At 45.2% G+C, this 13,836-nt stretch overlaps 1 protein-coding gene across 3 annotated transcripts in view; it reads left to right on the forward strand.

Annotated features, from left to right (window-relative positions):
- The window catches only part of cbr1 (carbonyl reductase 1), a 54,738-nt gene that overhangs the window by 31,648 nt on the left and 9,254 nt on the right, over positions 1 to 13,836 (forward strand). Inside the window, exon 2 of one of the 3 annotated variants that reach the window (XM_060073435.1) lies at positions 10 to 119. The exons of 1 other annotated variant lie outside the window; for it this stretch is intronic. The gene's annotated coding sequence lies outside the window, so the exon portion shown is untranslated. The remainder of the gene's footprint in view (positions 1 to 9; positions 120 to 13,836) is intronic. One more of the 3 variants, XM_060073437.1, reaches the window with a different exon arrangement.

A 13,836-nucleotide genomic window follows, 5' to 3' on the forward strand; every position in this document is an offset into this window, starting at 1 on the left:
TACAAACAGGCGTCCACACAGGCAGCTCTGTGTTGCTAGTGACGCTGCAGTTCACTGCAAACCATGCATTGCCCCTCCCCCACTAGAAGAGTGCTGGAAGCCTGCTCTTCAAAACAACGGTAAGTTTTAAACTTTAAAGGACAATTCCGGTATTTTGAACATTGAGCCCCCTTTCTGGTTTGTTCAGGATGAAATAGAGTGGGTGACACCGAAATTTGAACTATTAGTCCTTTCTCGGGTATTTGGCTCATTTTGAATCGCTCCTGCCTGCTTCACAATGGTTGTCTGTGTGCATACACAAACCTGTCAACCCAGCAACCCCTAAACGTTCGTTTTCAAAAATGTGCAAGTAACCGAGTGGTTAGTGGCATTCGTGAAGTTTAAAAAAAATATATCGGCGCAATATATGGTTTCTGTCGTGTTTTATAGCACATTTATCGCCAGTTGATTTCAGTTGGAAGACTCATTACTGCACGTTGATATTACCGTATTTTCCGGACTATACGTCGCTCCCGAGTATAAGTCGCATCAGTCAAAAAATGCTCCATGACGAGGAAAAAAACATATATACGTCGCATCGGTGTATAAGTCGCATTTATTTTTAAACATTTAAACAAGAACGTTTAGTCTGGAGAGACTGAATGAAATTGCAATAGCAATATAGGTGTGTCGGTCCCTCGTAGTTCTGAGAGTATACCGAATTCAGTGACACCGGGATTCCACCGGACACGTATGCGCCGCGGTCAGATGCCTTCACAAGTCCAGCGGAGGGCTCAAGTTTTCGCCGGCCAAGTCATGCGCTGTGATATGTGTGACAGCTATGTTGCACAAAATTGCAGCTAAGGCTGGGGTAGCTTTGGTTGAACCGGAGGACATTGAGGACGAGAATATAATTTATTCGGTGGTGCAGTAGGCTTGCAGCGTTCAGTTGTAGGCCTAATGAATGACGGTGCCCTCTTGCGGCCGAGGATTATGTACGCACAATTTTGGCATATAAGTCGCTTCGAAATATAAGTCGCAGGGCAAGCCAAACTACAAAAAAAACGCGACTTATAGTCCGGAAAATACGGTACTCCGCCGAACCGGAAAGGTGGGCTGTTTTACGTTGGTTTGAAGTCTTAATAATAATAATAATAGATTCAATTTATATAGCGCTTTTCACGTACTCAAAGCGCTTTACATAGGGGCACAAAAATAGATAAACGTCGATGGGGCTAGAGATAGTGAGTGATCTAGGGGTAGGCAGAGGAGAAGAGATGAGTCTTGAGGCGGGACTGGAAGATGGTGAGGGACTCAGAGTCACGAATATGTTGGGGGAGGGAGTTCCAGAGCCTGGGAGATGTCCTGGAGAAGGCTCTGTCACCTAGGCTGTGGAGTTTTGATGTGTGGGTGGAGAGGAGACCAGCTGAGGAGGATCTGCGGGCCCGGGGGGGTTGGTAGAGGGAGAGAAGATCAGAGAGATATGGGGGGGCCATATGGTGGAGAGCTTTGTAGGTGAGGACCAGGAGTTTGTAGTGGATCCGATGTGAGATGGGGAGCCAGTGGAGATTCTTGAGGACTGGGGTGATGTGGTGCCACGCTTTAGTATGAGTGAGGAGACGGGCTGCTGCATTCTGGACCAGTTGGAGTCTGTTGATGGAGGTGGTGGAGATGCCGGCGAGGAGTGAATTGCAATAATCAAGGCGGGAGGAGATGAAGGCATGGATGAGTCTTTCTGCAGCGTGAGGGAGGATCTGATCTTTGCAATATTACGGAGGTGATAGAAGGAGGTTTTGACAGTGTGGCGGATGTGGGGTTCAAGGGAGAGGGTGGAATCAAAGATTACGCCAAGGTTGCGGGCCTGGGGGGAGGGGGAGACCGTGGTGCCGTCGATAGTGAGTGTGGGGGGGTTTGCGAGTTTACTGAGGGTGGATTTTGGAGCCAATGAGGAGGAGTTCAGTTTTGTTGCTGTTAAGTTTCAGGAAGTTATTTTGCATCCAGAGAGTGAGTGAAGACAGGCAGGATTCAATGTGGGAGAGGGGGGGGTTGTGGGGGGATTTGGTGCTGAGGTAAATCTAGGTGTCGTCGGCGTAGCAGTGGAAGTCCATGGAGAAATGGCGGAGTAATTGACCAAGGGGGAGGAGATAGATGATGAAGAGGAGGGGGCCAAGTACAGAACCTTGGGGAATACCTTGTGTGACGGTGGCTGTGGCAGATGTGTGGTTGTGGAGGGAGATAAAGTGAGATCTGTCGGAGAGGTAGGAGTGAAGCCAGCTAAGTGCAGTTCCTTCGATTCCGAGGTTGCTGAGTCTGGTGAGCAGGATGGTGTGGTTTACAGTATCGAAGGCTGCACTCAGGTCAAGGAGGATGAGGAAGTTGAGGGAACCAGAGTCGGCAGAGATGAGGAGGTCATTGAGGACTTTGAGGAGAGCGGTTTCTGTGCTGTGGAGGGGGCGGAAGCCAGATTGGAGGGATTCAAAAAGGTTATTGGCGTGGAGATGGGATTGGAGTTGTGTGGTGACGATGCGTTCAAGGGTTTTGGAGAGGAAGGAGAGGTTGGAGATTGGGCGGTAGTTACTGAGGGAGGAGGGGTCGAGACCAGGTTTCTTGAGGGTGGGGGTGACGGCAGCAGATTTGAAGGCAGAGGGGACAGTTCCATGGGACAGTGAGGAGTTGAAGAGCTTAGTGAGGTAAGGGCAGAGAACGGGGAGGCAGGACTTGAGCAGGGGAGTGGGGAGGGGATCGAGGGAGCAGGTAGTAGGTTTGGAGGAGCCTATAAGTTTGGAGAGTGCAGGAGGGGTAATCAGGTCAAAGTGGGTGAGACGGCAATGGGGAGGAGGTGTTGGGAGGTCCAGAGAGATGGGTAGGGGAGAGGCCATTGAGTGTGCAGGGGGGTTATGTACAGTGAATGGTTGATTGCAGTGATTTTTTCGGCGAAGAACTGGAGGAATGAGTTGCAGAGATCTGGGGTGGAGGTGGAGAGGGTGCTGGTCCGCGGTTTGAGGAGGTTGCTCACTGTGGAGAAGAGGGTTCTGGGGTTTTGACAGGGGTCAGAAAAGATGGCGGAGAGGTATGCAGACTTGGCGGCGGTGAGGGCGTCTTTGTAGGCAGTGAGGTGGAGTTTGTAGGCTTGATGGTGGACTGTGAGTGAGGTTTTTTTGGAGAGTCGTTCGACTTGGCGGCCGGTTTGTTTCAATTTGCGGAGTGCAGGTGTAAACCAGGGTGAGGAGGTATTAAAGGAGACAGTTTTGGTTTTGAGGGGGGCCAGAGTGTTGAGGGAGGAAGACAGGGTAGCATTAAGGTGGTTTGTGAGCTCATCAGGTGAGATGAGGGTTGAGTCGAGGGGGAGGGTGAAGGAGAGCAGGTCAGTGAGATGGTGGGGGTCAATGGATTTTAGGTTACGGAAGGTGATTTCTCTAAGGGGGCGAGGGCGGGAGATGGGGGAGAGGATGGAGAACTGTAAAAGGTTGTGATCAGAGAGGGGAATGGGGCATGGCCGGAGGTCGAGTACAGGGAGATTAATGGAGCAGACAAGGTCAAGGATATGTCCTTTGTCATGGGTGGGGAAGGTGACATGTTGGGCGAGAGAGAAATTTTCCAATAAAGTGGTGAATTCAAATGAGAGCTTGCAAGTGGGGGAGTCCATGTGGATATTAAAATCACCAAGTAACAGCAGACGTGGAGAGAGGGTTGATGTTAGTGTGAGGAGTTCAGTGAGGTCAGAGAGGAATGAGGGATGAGGTTTGGGTGGCCGGTAGATGAGGATAACTGTTGTGGCGGAGGGGGCTTTAAAAGCAATGAATTCAAAGGATGATATTACTAAAGGGAGGGTGAGTTCTTTAATCAAATAGGTCTCTTTATGTATGACGGCGAGACCACCTCCACGGCGAGAGGGGCGGGGTTTGGCGATGTAGCTGAAACCAGGGGGAGATGCTTGGTTGAGGGAGAAAAATTCATTGGGTTGTTGCCAGATTTCAGTAAGTAGAAGGAGGTCGAGGTTATTATCAAGGATGAGTTCATGTATGATGGGGGCTTTATTGGTGAGTGAACGAGTGTTGAGGAGGGCAAAGTTGACACAGCCAGAGGGGGGTGGGATCGGGGCAGGTTGGAGAGGTCTGAGGTTAGTCAGGATAGCTGTGCGGGAGGACAGAGGGGAGCTCACCTGCCTGGTGAGCTGCTGCCTAACGGCAGCGTTGAAAGGTCCGGAAGCAGCTGAGTCCTGATGACGTGGTAGGGGCGTGACGGAGCGTGCAGTTGACCGGGTGAATGGGACGCAGAGACCGTGCTGGGACAAAACAAATCTACGGCGAGAGCTCCTGTGGATGTAACGGCGACGAGTTGTTTGATGACTGAGATGGATGATGGGAGGGAGTAGTTGAACATACCAAACAGCTGTGCAGGCGAATAGGTGAGCATGATGCTGCCGGGCGAAGGGAGCAACAACTCAGCAATAGCGGCTAGCCGCGGGCCCGGTGCACAGAGATGGATGACAGCAGTGTAGACCAGGATTACCCACGGCAAGACAGGAGGAGATGGACCAGGGAAAAGACTGACTGTGGGGAGACCATACAAAGTGAGGAGGATTGATGTGATCAGGTCTGACCGACGGAGCAGTCTAGCGTTAGCCGCCACTCGATAGATGAGAGAGGGGGGACCCACTAGCAGGGATCGGGAGGCGAGTGGCTGAAAGTTGTCCGGCAAGGCGATATAGGTTGTTGTTGGAACCAGATGGCTCTTTTCCCGGTGAGGCAATATTGACAGTTGGAAGACGTCAGAAAAAGCTAGATGCCTAACTACCCAGCTAACAACGTCGGTGAGGCTAAAAATCAATGTCCCGAAAAACTGGAAGGGCTCGTGACAATAGCTTGTTAAAAATGAAAAAATAAAAGTGAAAAAAAAGCACAGGAAAACAATTTTATCAGTCACAAAAATCGAAATAAGTCGTGATCAGAGAAGCGGCGAACAAACAACGCCAGCGTCCTCTCTGGTAGCCATGACAACGTCTTGTACCGTGAGCACCTCGGATTAGGGAAAATCACATAGAAAATCACTGAAAATGGATTATGAAAGGTGGCTTCTAGAGGACGCACTCGATTTTGAGTTTGACGGCAGAGGATATCGTTTTGAACCAGAATTCACCCAAGAGGAGCTACGTGAGATGGAGGCTAGGGCTACGGAGGCGCCTGAAGCTCCGGCTGAAGCGGTCCCCAGGATCACGGGAAATTGGTGGTGTGCCTGTGGGAAGTGCAGGCAGATGCCGACGGAAGTCGAAAGTAGGTGCTGCACGGAGTGGGACCTTGTGCGGAGGTTTATATGCGGTTGTGAGGTATCTGAAGAAATAGTTCCAATTAGCAACTAACACGGATGGAAACCATATATTGCGGCGATAATTTTTTTTTAAACTTCACGAATGCCACTAACCACTCGGTTACTTGCACATTTTTGAGAACGAACGTTTAGGGTTGTTGGGTTGACAGGTTTGTGTATGCACACAGACAACCATTGTGAAGCAGGCAGGAGCGATTCAAAATGAGCCAAATACCCGAGAAAGGACTAATAGTTCAAATTTCGGTGTCACCCACTCTATTTCATCCTAAACAAACCAGAAAGGGGGCTCAATGATCAAAATACCGGAATTGTCCTTTGAGTGGAAGAAAGTGTGTGTGGGGGGGGGGAAATGGAAACACGAATGCCAAATGCATGCTCAATATTGGCTTTGCTTGCAACTATAGCTAAGCAAGTTTGTGGGTCTAAGTGGAAAACGTGAATGCGAATGCCTCGTCTATAAAAACGGCTTGCAATTGTGGCTATATGTATTCATGCGGTAGCTGTAACACTGGTCATAGGATTAAGCAGGGGCGGCGCCAAACGGTTGCTTGCCGTTGCTATAGCAACTCCAAGCAATTACTCAGAAACCCCAGAGCAACCCCTGATTTTTTGGTCAAACTCAAACAACATATTTGAAATAATGGCATTTTCCGTAAAATGGTATTAAATAAGTTCAACTAAACCTACTAGTTGGTGTTTAAATACAGGATTGATCGTCATCCAGTCTACTCCCGCGAGATCTCCTAACAGTTATTTTTTCATTTTGTGTTGTGAATCACACGATGTGTCTTGATATATTAATTTGTTGCAATACGGTACCTCCTTTTAGTTAAAATAATATAATTAGCATAGGCTTATATATTTATACATGACACATTTTGGATGTGGGCAATGTCTGAAGAAACGGAAGAAAATATTGTAGCCTACACAGTTCTGAATTAGCAATACAATGTTAGCACATGCTTGCTAGCAATGTTGGTGTGTTAAACCGTATGGATTAAAGTGGAATATTGCAAGACGTCCTGTGATCAAGACATCGATTTAAGGTAGGCCGTTTGGTTATTAAGTTTGCCCGTCGCAGCATATTGACTTGGGGCCCATGTGATTTTGTTTTGAAGTAGAACTAGATTCTAGGTTTGGCTCATGCCAAAGGATGGGTTTATCGTAGCCTGGTATGATCCGCCCTTAATAGAAGTATTATGAAGTATAATAGTATCAACAATAATAGCAACTATTGTATTAATGTTCCACATAGGCCTACATTTGAGACGTATCGCGCAACTAATGTGAATGCTTTGGAATGTACCGTGGCGACGGTGGGTCTGAGATGTGCAATTCACCACTATTGACAGGACAGCTAACCTTGTAGTTGGGGGACTGCTGACGGGCTGTTGATTGAGAGAACTATGTTGTTTGTTATATGTCGTGTGGCCGCAGTGCCACCTGGACTAGCAGTGAATGTGTACATGCCGCTGGGCTATTTTCATGTTGGCCTTCTTAAAGATCTTCCTCTATATTGTTCTATGTCTTTACGTCTTTATGTCTGTGCGTGTGTGAGGGAGAGGGAGAAAGATAGCGCACGTTGAACTGTCAAATGATACGATCACACTCAATCACAGTGGTGCGATTAGTCTGTGTTGTTACTGTACTGTAAACTTGCCTCGTACGGGACCGCAACCACCCCAACCCGTGCCGAAAATGTCTTCCCGGCCGTGCCTCTGCCAAATTCAGGTGTTTTGATCAAGGTTTTTTTTTTTGACCAGCAACCTCTTGAATTCATACAGCAACTGTTAAGCAACTGCAACAAATTATTTCTGGCGCCGCCACTGGGATTAAGTAATGCCGACGTTGTTCCGTGGTGTTTGTGTGAGTTTTATTTAGCCACCACCTGGCTGAGGTTTGGACGCGTGTGGTGTGTGTCGAGTCCTGCACGGGTCCATTTTTTTGAGACCCACCCCCGCAAAGTTCAGCACTAGATCCGGACCCGTTCATATTTGGCCCGTTACCCGACCCATGCCCACGATAAATCACATACAAGCTAAACATCATTCAAATGAATGAGCTTTATTGTTATCTCGTTCTCCGTTCTTGAATCACAAATCCAGCCGTGGAAAAGTCTCTCTCACTCGCAGCTCTCGATGCTGGGATGGAGAGAACATTCTGCGCAATCGTTGCCAAATGTTTTCGCATGCTCCTTCCACCACAACAAAACATCGATCTCCCTTCTACCCGTTGTAGTCTCTTCCTCTCTCCCTACTTAGAGCGGGGCGGAGTTGCCATCGCAGTGATATCAGAGCGCAGCCCCCACTCAAGAAGAGCTTTAATGATGAGAGATATGTTTTATACGTTGTTGAATATTAATTTGTGTTAACGTTTATCATGTACCAGACATAAGTGCACCGTGTAGGCCTTACTTGTGTTTAGAGCCGTTTGCTGACGCTATCAATCCAGTTCAATGATGGTTGAGTTTTTCAGTCAGCGTCAGCTACCAAACAGAAGTTTGTGAGTGTGTGTGTGTGTGTGCGTCTCACTCATTGAGACATACACGCATCACAGCGATATGAGTGTGCTGCACCACCTGAATCGGCTCTAAATATCGGCTCAAGAAAATCTGTATCGGCGTATCGGCTAAGCCTGATGAAAAAATATCGGTATCGTATCGGCCCTAAAAAATCTGTATCGGTCGATCCCTGCTCCACAGAATTGTCTTCTGGTGTCTCCTCATCTGATTCTGAGTCTGATCCCATCACTAGCAGGGCTGTTTTCTTCTAGGGTGGCTCAGGGTTCTCCTCCCCGAGTGGCTGAAGAGCAGGTTCTTCTCCCTTCACCAACTCCCTTAGCTTTGCCCACACTGGCTCCCTCTCTGCTCTGGGCAAGGTCCTTGAGGTCCTTAAATCATGGATCTAGAGCAGTCGCCACCTTTGATGAACAAAAATGAATAAAAAATAATAATTATTGATTGATGAAAATTTCACTTTCCAAATCCAACCTCCGTATTTCTTCTTGACTCATTCATCTATCTATTCATTGACCGATCTACTGGCTTAAAAGTTTATAAGGATCAAACTATGCAGTTATCTTCTGGTCAGTCTGACATACCTTAAGCCATTCCAGGTTTAGTTTCTCCCGCCGCTGGTTGAGGTCCGTGGTGAAGGCAGCCTTGGATCGCACAATATAGGCAGGATCATCATCTGAGATCTTCATCGCATGATGGAGGCACAGGGCAGGTAGAACCACAGAGCAGGATACATACTTATCCCCACCAAGGAGCTCAGTGATGCACCCACACATACAGTCAGACAGACAGAGAGCAATAAATATTTGACTGAATATATGACTAATTCATTTAACTCAGATTACACATTTTTAAAGTTCTTAATCACATTACATTTAACTTATATGCCAATTCATGAACACGCTATCTTTGTAGACCATACCTGCATGGCTCCAGCTGTTTCTCTAACTTTGTCAACTTCTCATATTCAGCATTTGTTGGGAGGGCCAGATTGTGCTTCTGCTGAGACAGCGTTGTGTGCAGTGCGTCTCTGTTGCGCCTCACACGCTTGATCATTTCAAGGGTGGAATTCCACCGAGTTGTAACATCTTGCACGAGTTGCTCCTGATCTTGTCCAAGGGAGGCTTGTTGGGCTTTCAGCTCAACTGAGTTGGCCGGACTGTGTTTGAAATGTCCGACCACTTTACGGCACTTGGCCAGTGCACCATCAAAACCACCTTCCCGAATGACATTACAATAGCTCTCTGTACACCATGCGCAACACAGGGCACATGCTCGAATGGCAGTATCTGCGACGTCGAGAAACTGCCTGGCACACGCTTCGGCAAAGTGACGCTCCTCTGTTTTCATCACACCTAACGGACAGACAGATCAGAATAAGTTCACTAGTAGTAGTAGTAAACAACTAGCAATCATCAAGAAGCAAACATAATGTTGTGGTGGTAATTCATGGTGTTGTGGTAATTAATAAGTAATTAAATTAAATAATGTAATTTAAAATTCAGTGTTGGGCAGTAGCTTCACTACTTGGTTGCCATGGCGCCGACGCGAGTAGGACGCTTATCCAGTAGCTCCGTGCGTGTTGCGTTGTTTTTAGTAATTTAAGTGTGTTTTTGTAAACTTTTAACTCTTTTATAAACTATTTATATGTGTAGATCTATATATATATATATTATATGGATAGGGAGAAACTGCTTTCACTCCAAACAATGGGACGTAACGGCTTTTTCCGTCGGTAGTATCACCGCCGTTTGTCTGGCGCTGGAACAGCAGATGATACGAAGGATGGACGGAGAGTCAGTCAACCTATTGGAACCCAATACGGGGATGGCAATTTATACCCTTTATGGGGATCCGCAATTTAAATACAAGGATAGTTCGTAATAATATAATCAGCACAAATCTATATCTATATATATATATAGTGATATATATCAAATTGTGTGAGTGTTTAAATATGGTCGCTAGTGTTTACATGTGGTCGATAGTGTTTAAATATGGTCGATAGTGTTTAAACGTGGGCGATAGGGTTTAAATGTGGTCGATAGTGTTTGAATGTGGTCGATAGCGTGTAAATATGGTTGATTGTGTTTAAATATGGTCGATAGTGTTTGAATGTGGTCGATAGTGTTTAAATGTGGTCGATAGTGTTTAAATATGGTTGATAGTGTTTAAATATGGTCTATAGTGTTTAATTGTGGGCGATAGTGTTTAAATGTGGTCGATAGTGTTTGAATGTGGTCGATAGTGTTTAAATATGGTTGATAGGGTTTAAATGTGGTCGATAGGGTTTGAATGTGGTCGATAGTGTTTAAATATGGTCGATAGGGTTTAAATATGGTCGATAGTTTAAATGTGGTCGATAGTGTTTGAATATGGTCGATAGGGTTTAAATGTGGTCGATAGGGTTTAAATGTGGTCGAGAGGGGTTTACATGTTTAAATGTGGTTGATAGGGTTTACATGTTTAAATGTGGTCGATAGTGTTTAAATATGGTCGCTAGTGTTTACTTGTGGTCGATAGTGTTTAAATGTGGTCGATAGTGTTTAAATGTGGTCGATAGGGTTTACATGTTTAAATGTGGTCGATAGTGTTTATATATGGTCGATAGGGTTTACATGTGGTCGATAGGGTTTACATGTGGTCCATAGTGTTTAAATGTGGTCCATAGTGTTTAAATGTGGGCGATAGTGTTTAAATGTGGGCGTTAGTGTTTAAATGTGGTCGATAGGGTTTACGTGTTTACAGAAACTTCCTAACTCTGAAATCCTATCCTATCTTGAGATAGGAAGGCGTTTAGGGGTTTTGATATTACAGAAGGAGGTTTCCTAACTTAATTTAGGAAGAAATCCTATCTTGTCTTCAGATAGGAATTTAACCATTACAGAACTATCCTAAGTTAGGAATTTCTTAAGTTAGGCTCCCTAAGTTAGGTGGCCATACACCCTGTCCTAAGTTCAAAATAACTGTAAATAACTGAAAAAAAATGGCAGCAGCACTGCTAGTGGGTCTGCTGTGTGAAAATGAAGACGAGGACGAACATAAAAACAGAAACGTGATGACTGAAATGCTACTGAGACCGCATAATGACGTGTTACATTTTCCGGACCATATTTTAATATCACATTATTGCCTGCCAAGACAGTTAATTTTGAATTTGGTGGAAGAATTACGTCCTGCTCTGGAGAGGCCTACAAGGAGACATGGAGCCTTGCCAGTGGTTGTGCAGGTAACAAATTCTCTACGTTATTTTGCCAAGAGAAACTTCCAGACTGAGGTTGCAAGCCTGTCTTCGGTTTCACAGCCATGTATTTCACGCTTCATCTGCAATCTTGCAAAGAACTACTTTCGATTTCCGTGTGGAGAAGAGCTGCAGCAGATTAAGGAGGCTTTTTTTTATAACAGAGTGGGATGCCAGGGGTAATTGGGGTTATAGATGGGTCACTTTTCCTCATCAAAGCTCCAAGTGGCCCAACTGAGCCGGCTTATGTGTGCCGTAAGGGATACCATGCCATCAATGTTCAGGCCATAGGGGACCAAAATATGGTTACACGGCATTTGTTGGCAAAGTGGCCTGGATCCACCCATGATTCTTTCATATTCAACACCAGGTGGGTCCCATAGACACTAACATAAATAATTGTTTTACCTGCTTTATTATTAGGCTTCACTCAAATACTCTTTTAATATATGCAATATGTGCATTTACAGTGATATCAATGCATACCTGAGTGAGGGTAGGGGAAGTGGATTGCTTTTGGGGGACTCGGGATATCCCTTGAAACCCTACCTAATGACACCAGTCATGAACGAGCATACAGAGGCAGAGAGCAGGTACAATGTGGCACACAAAAGGTGCCGTAGCCGTCAGGAGAGGCTATATGGTATATGGAAAGGAAGGTGAGACATACAGTATACTGCTTTGGTGCATTCAATAGCGTAGATAAGGAGTGTGTCTTAACCCCTAAGAAGATAGTGTTACACTATATACTCCAAAACCAATGTAGCAAATGTATTTATTTAAAATGATTTAATAATATTAATATAGACTATAAAATCACACCAAAAAAGGAGATAAGTAAAGCATTGTAAGCAAACAAGTAAACAAACTGATTAATTTTTGTTGTTGTAGATGGAGATACCATGATATGAGTGGGGGATATCTTCAATATTCCCCTGAGAGAGCAGTGATGTTCGTGATGGCCACTGCTGTGTTGCACAACATATGCAGGATTGCTCCCGGACCCTGAGGACGTTGCGGCCATGGTTGAAGTTGAGGAGGAAGGCCATGATGGCATACATGATGGTGCACAGACTGGTAGAACTGCCATAAACAACCTAATTGCGGATTATTTTATGTCAGATAATTAAAAGAAAACATACCCATTTGATGTAAAATATTGAATTCAACAATACAAAAACTAAATGAACAGTTTAACTCAATCAAATTTAAATAAGTGTGCAAATTATTTCATTTCATTGTTCAAATAAGTTCACAATATTGATCCCGTGGTAAATAAAATACTCCTTTGTGAATTCAAATTTTTCTTTATCCAATTTCAGTCTCTCCTTCTCAACATTTAATTTCTCTTGCATCACCAACAGCTTCTCCTTCTCCAACTCCAGAAGCTCCTCTTGTAGGCTTAAGTGTTTCTTCTTTTTAGCTGTAGAGAAGAATTTAAACTGAATCAAGACAATTTTCCTTGAACAGTAGCCTTGCTATTATAAACCTCAACTGTTCATAAATGGAGTAGCTACAGTTGTGACAGCGTCATTGTAAAAATGCACCTCATTTATTTAAATATCTATGGTTGATACCATCACCTGGTATCAACTTACCAGGTGATGGAATAATTCTTGCTGTTGGCAGAGTCCCACTGTCACACTCTGAATCCATCAACGTCAGTATGACCTCAGTTGATTCAGACACCTCGGCACTGTCGTTCTCAAGGACCTCCTAAGGCAGGCCCACCTCTGCGCCGGTTGAAATGCCTATACACAGATGGTTTCATGTTTGGGGGGTTGTCAGCGTTGGCTTTTCTTTTGCTGTTTACTGGTCCATATTCTGTATTTTGTGGTCCAACAACTATCTTTGTCTATCTAGCGTCTGTGACCAGACGTCAGAAATCAAAACGAGGCCATGGTCCCGATGAGGCAGAAACACCGGGGACATTGCAGTTTGGATATTAATGTGATTGAAATATCCAATGGGACAGGCAATTAAAATCGGGGACATCTGGTCGCCCTATTCTAGTTAGGGTTAGTCAACTATGGAGCCACTCCTCAAAATCCCTTATCGATAGCGAGTCTAGTTGTTACATTTTAGATTAAAACCGTTAGTTGCTACACCGTAGCACTAGCAGTACACCGCCCCCAAAATGTGGACACTGACACTAGTTCATACAAATTCTGTGAATCTGTGGTCCACTCGAAAGGTTTATGCCAAAATCGAACCTTAGCGCTAGCGTTCTTGCCTTATGTATTGGTGAGGTCAAACTTAAACATAATCTGCGGTTGCTAAGCTAGTTGGCTAGCGATAGAAGCGTTGAACTGAATTTACCTTGGGTGTAAACTTGACCCATGGTGGCCAGGATCTTCTCCTCTAGCATAGTTATAAGCTTCACTTCTGGCATACCAGCCCCCGTCTTTGCCTGATCCCTCTTCTGTAGCGTCCCTGGTCTTGGCGTTACTCGCTATGGTCGACCACTTTTTCTTTGTACTGTCCACCGTCCAGGGGCCTCATTACAGAAACTTCCTAACTCTGAAATCCTATCCTATCTTGAGATAGGAAGGCATTTAGGGGTTTTAGTATTACAGAAGGAAGTTTCCTAACTTAACTTAGGAAGAAATCCTATCTTATCTTAAGATAGGAATTTATCCATTACAGAACTATCCTAAGTTAGGAATTTCTTGAGTTAGGATCCCTAAGTTAGGTGGCCATACACCCTGTCCTAAATTCAAAATAACTGTCAATAACTGAAAAAAATGGCAGCAGCACTGCTAGTAGGTCTGCT

The sequence above is a fragment of the Gadus macrocephalus genome, chromosome 15 (genome assembly GCF_031168955.1).
Source record: "Gadus macrocephalus chromosome 15, ASM3116895v1".
Taxonomy (NCBI): Eukaryota; Metazoa; Chordata; class Actinopteri; order Gadiformes; family Gadidae; genus Gadus; species Gadus macrocephalus.